The sequence below is a fragment of the Hevea brasiliensis genome, chromosome 9 (assembly GCF_030052815.1).
Source record: "Hevea brasiliensis isolate MT/VB/25A 57/8 chromosome 9, ASM3005281v1, whole genome shotgun sequence".
Taxonomy (NCBI): Eukaryota; Viridiplantae; Streptophyta; class Magnoliopsida; order Malpighiales; family Euphorbiaceae; genus Hevea; species Hevea brasiliensis.
Genome location: NC_079501.1, coordinates 728,274 through 734,273, shown reverse-complemented (window position 1 = coordinate 734,273; position 6,000 = coordinate 728,274).

Here is a 6,000-nt window from a genome sequence, read left to right as displayed (position 1 = left end):
TAACTTGTAGTTAATCATATAAATTCATCGCTAATACTATTTAGTGATAAAAATATATGTTGCTAATAATTTTAGTAATTAATGCCTTTTACACATTATCGTCGCTAATTTTTTAATGATTGAAAATTTATCACTAAATTCTTTATGATATTAATTCTACAATATGCTATATTGTCACTAATAACTTTTAGCGACGAAATATTTGTTACTAAATACTTAATGATTTTATTTTTTAATATTATAATAATTAATATAAATTAAAATTTTAATATTATTGTAATAATAATTTGACTTGTACTAAAAACATATTATAACTCTTAGTAAATTTTATGTTACTTAACTCTAAACTCTAAACCCTATTAATTGAAATTTAAATACATTACTGTTACACCCTTAATTTAATATACGGTCTACTATATATATATATATATATACTTTTTTTCATCAGTAGTATTCTATATATCTGGAGTGTTTTACTTTGGATGTAACTAAAATTTGTTAATTTAAATGATGTAGGCCGATTGTTGTTAGATTTAAATACATAAAATGAAAAAATAGCACAAAGTAAAAATTAAGAAAAATATTGTTTTAACTAAATAATGTAAAAATATTTTCAGTAGAACAACAATTGAGTGTCTATCTTGTAATATAGAATAATAGCAAAAGGATATTGAGAAAATGATTATATAATTGATTAACTATAATTTTTCCTAAAATAATTCAAAATACTTGTTAAAAGAAATTGAGAAAGTTCTCTTAGCACTTTGCCCATGGTCCCTTTTATATATAATGAGAATCAGATTTCCTTTATCGAATCTTTTAGACCAATCAATTCTTATGTGGAAAAGGCCTTAAAAGAGTTATCTCTCTCTCTATTTGGTAGAGAGAGAGTTTTTCTCTCTTATTCCTGTTTTGTCATCTAGGGCTAGGCCCTCGTCCTTGTTGCCAGTTGGTCTTCCCCTAACTTGACATGGTTTTCCTCCTTTCCCCGTGTTGGGTTGTAAGTATTTGATTTTGGGTATCTTTATGAAGTTAGGTCAATATTGTTGGAAGGTTCTTTTTGAGTTGTCTTGTTTTCTATTTTTCTGTTCTACTTGGGTAGATGATGCAAGTCTCGTAAACTTAGGCATCAATGCCTTATCCTATTTCAAAAGGGAGAAGAGATATTGTTTGGAGAAATGGTATCTCACTGGGTTCGATGTGAACTTGTAAGTTGTGAATGGGCAGTCAATAAGCTATGCTATCTCCTTTCTGAAGGAACAGAAGCGTGAAAAACACAAGTTTATACCATTGAATTAAAAAATTTTCACCTAGGGTCACATGCATCATGCAAGATATATTTTTATCTATTTGATTTCAATGATAAACAACATATTAAAACTCTTTTAATATGTTTTTGGATCTGTATTTGCCATTTAAGATTTTAAAATTAATCAGATTAATTTTAAAACCCTAGATTAAATCAAGAACGATTACACTAACCTCTTGATGCACTGCAGCGTGTTTGCGCCTTTGAGATTCGTCTTCAGGACACCAGATGTTGTCCCTCTAGCTTGTCTACACCAAGAACACTTATGGCAACCCTTGAACAGCTTCTAAAGTTTTTTCTATTAATTATAAATTCAAGTTCTGCCTTTTAAGAGATTAGAGATGTAAACAGGACACTAGAAATAATTTCTAGTGTTCTTAATTCAAGAGATTGATGGCTAATATGTTTGAATTGATGAGAGATGAAGAAGAATAGATGAAAAGCCTCAAAGTGGCGTGACAAAGGAGAGGAGTGGCTGCTGGTTATTTTTTTTTCATAACCACACTTAAATAGCTAGGTTAACACATTAAACCCTTGCCACATGTCACTCTTTGATTAGCTCTAGGTTTAAGTGACCCAATCACATTGTGCCAAGTGTCAAACCTATATTTAATCTTGATTTTAATCATCTTACATGATTAAAAAAAATATTTGGCAAGCTTATGTGTAATCCCATGTGTCACCATCTCATGGTGCCACGTGTCACACTGTGAAATGATCAAAATGTCCATGTGTCTTAATTTTGAGTTTTTAACCCAAAATAATTATTTTTCTTCTTCTAATTAATTTATATCAAATATAAATTAATTAATTAATTAATCTCTATTAATTAATTTCTTATTAATTAAATTCATATTTAAACACTTTAAATATAAATTTAATTTATACTACACATCCAATAATCTAGATTTGGTTTCAAGTCATGCTAGGGATTTTGCAATTTAATTAAAAACCAAACCTATTTAATTAATCAATTAAACTCTTTAATTAATTAATTAAATCATATTTAAATAGGTGATAACTTGTGTATGTGTGTGACTTACTAGGCTCATCACTAATTGGCAATGAGACATGATATCAACTCTTAATATCATCAGAACTCTTTCTTACTATAAATGATTTCTCTAAATCATTTTATGAACCTCATAGACCATAGTTAACACCTAGCATAGCATGCCATGGCCACCCAATTAGTAATAAGGTTTACCTGAAATGAACCTATAATCATATGTTACCATGCACTAGAATCTCTCTGTTACAAAATCCCAACTCAAGCTGGAGTCATGGTTTATGTCAAACTCCATTTGCTATGAATATTATGTTCTCTTTTAATTCCAGTTCTTGATTAAAAAGATTTTCTCATCAGAAACTCTTTTATGAATAAATATATCTGTCTTGGCCAGGAACTTGAAACATCAAGAACAATTAAATGAACATAGGATTTTATCTCTATTTACTTAGAGGAACAGATTCCATCTTGATCAACACCTACCTCCATATATAACTAGTAGGAGCCAACACATGCCCATATACCCATACATAGTACAAGTATGAAAGCAGTATCAAACTCAAACTACGTGCTATCTCAGGTCTAAAGATTATATGCACTGATATGATTTATGACAAAACATTGACAAGAGTAAACTCCATGTGCTTGTCATAAGTGTCACTGGTTCGGCCTACTTATCATTTATAAGTGCCTATCATGTTTGTTATATGGCATGAGACTCACCATTCCATCTTATTTATATCTCATATAAATAACTTGGGAACAAACATGAATACAATATTTCTAGATAAGTCATGTCCTTATTATGAAGTATCCTTGATTGTGAACCTATTTATGATACTTTGTGCTAGAAATATTGTCACTCATATTCTTAACAACTTAAGAATAATATTTCTAACAAAATATCAATGGACCTTTTTTATTACACATAAATATATTATGTAAACGGAAAAGTGGAAATGCATTTTATTAATAAAATTATATACAAGATAAATACTAAATGATATGCTCTAGGGCATACTATTAACACTTTCATCACTGGATCTATGATGCTCTGAGGGTATTGTGTTCCTTTGGCTCAAGGATAGAGCAATCATTTGGTTCCATAGTGTTTCGAAAGATGCCAGTGGTGAAGAGGCTTTATTGTTATTCAATTGGTCTCTAAGTCATTCTTGGAGATAAAAGTCGAGAGATCCTCTGTATTCACCTTCTTGACTCTGCGCGTTGTCTCGACATTTATTGAGGGGCGGTCTAGTTATAGTAAGTATACCAAATACTTATCTAAATGTGTGTTTTCTCTTCATAATAAACAGTCAGGGCACGAGAGAGAAATCAATATATCAATTTCTCTGGTCAAATTTCAACCATCCAACACTAGGAAAACAATTTAAAATCCTCATTTTAAAATTAATATACCTTAATTATGTTCCTTCACCAGATGGGGATTATTCAAAGAAAATAGAACAAGTCATGGTTGTCGAAGCTTCCCACGCCTGAGTCACAATCCCAGAATTTTTATCACCTCTAATCACTAAAGAAGCCTTTACTTCAATTGTTTTCATTGAAAATGTGAAGCAGGGTTATGAGTTCTAATTCAAGAGATTGAACCTCTATCAATTCAGGTTAACGTGTTTTGTTTTTTGGGTTTTATTTTATTTTTTAATAATTATCATTGATTTTTGGATTAGAGATCGGAGGCTTTGGGTCTTTCTTAGGTTGCATTCTCCATTTCACTTTCTTTGAAAGATTTTTCTAGGTATTTATTGGTTCGTATCATTTATCCAAACAAAAGTCAAGGTACAGAGCTTCTCTCCTTGCCCCTGCGTCTTGACCTAAAGGCATTAACTAGCTTTTCAGGATCGGGTTGGGACAATAGGAACAGAGTCGCATCACTGCCCGTCTGTCACTCCTATTACGAGGAGCTCTCTTTTTTTTTAGTTTTTTCACAAAATTCAATAATTATATTTTATAATCATTATAATCATAATACAAAATAGCTACATTGCTAGCAGAAATACACAAATAATAGTAAGGTATGGTCCATCAAATGATTCGGCCAAAAGTGGACCTTAGATTCTAAGAGCTTAATCATTTTGACTTTTCACCGTAGGCCTTATATAGTGTTGGTGTGAAATGCGCGGCAGGGTATGCAGCAAGGTTACAAAAATTTTTAAATGATGCTATTTTTTTTTTAAAAGAATCTTATTTAATTAAAATAATTAAACACTTAATTTTATTTAAAAAAAATAAAAAATTTTTACCACTCGTATTAATTTCATTAATAAATATTATTACTATTTAAAAAATAAATTTTTAATTACATTCAACATCATAAAAATAATTGAAATCTTCATAAGATATTTTACACTAAAGATTATACTAATTATGATAATACTTTGAATTAAAATGAGATTATTTTAGTTTAAAATTAAAAGTTAAATTAAAATAAAATCAACTAAAATAAAATTTTCATAATCAACTTCGAATTATATTAGAATTAATTAATTTGATTTATTGTTAAAATTAAATTGAAAAAACTTTGTAATCTGATTAATTTCCTAAATTTTGAATTAAACCAGTCAATTTTGATAAAAACAGAAACTGATTATTATTAGATTGCGTCTGCTACGGCTAAAATTCGTAATGTGTAATGTCAAAATAGCCCTTGTAAGGGCCGGCAACAATGCAGCTGCAACGATGGTTATTTTTGACCTTATCAAAAAAGGACAGGTACGCGTGCACGCGTAATAACAATGTCTAGCGTGGCAGTCAATAGCGGACGAAAAGCATTCTTGAAGATGGTTAAAGGACTAATAACTAATTAAAGAGAGTGAGTAAACAGAAGAAACAGTCAGCGAGTGGTCAGCCTCTTCTACTGGTGATGGTCCAAAGTGTTGCCGATGGTTATACTGAGATTGATTTCAAAATGTTTTAGGATTTTTTTTTTATTTTTTTATGAAAAGATAATACTTATGATCGTGATAATATATTCAACTTAAAATTTATGATAACAAATTTATGATTCTTTTTTATTTATATATTATTTATTTATTTTATTATTTAATGTACGATTTTATCTTACTATTTATTTTTATATTTAATAAATCTATGTTATTTATTCATTCATGTTTATGATTTCTTAATTTTTTAATATTTATTAATTTTAATTCATCGTTAAGAAAATTAAGTATGACTTAATTGTAAATTAATATAAAAAAAGAAAATATAAATTTAAATAAAAAAATATATTTAATTTAATATAAATACCTTATATGTTTAATTTAATGTAAATACTTTATATTAATATATTTGATAAGTTATATTTAAATATTTTTTTAATGTTAACAGATAAAAAAAATTAAAAAATAAATAAAAACATATTATTTTAATATGTAAATATAAAAAATACTATATATTATTAAAGTTATACTCTCACATAGCATTTATATGAAATAATTTTCTTGATAATATGGTAGAATTAAAAAACTTAAAATTTAATTGATAATTTTTATAATATAAATAAAAATTTTAAAATTACATTTTTTTTTATAATTATTCCCAACTTATTTTATACATATTAAAAAAAGGATGGATGACGTGGATCATGATCGGGAAACTTTATACATGGAAGGGGGTGACGATCAAATGGACAAGTTGTCAATATCATGTGAGACTCCAATCC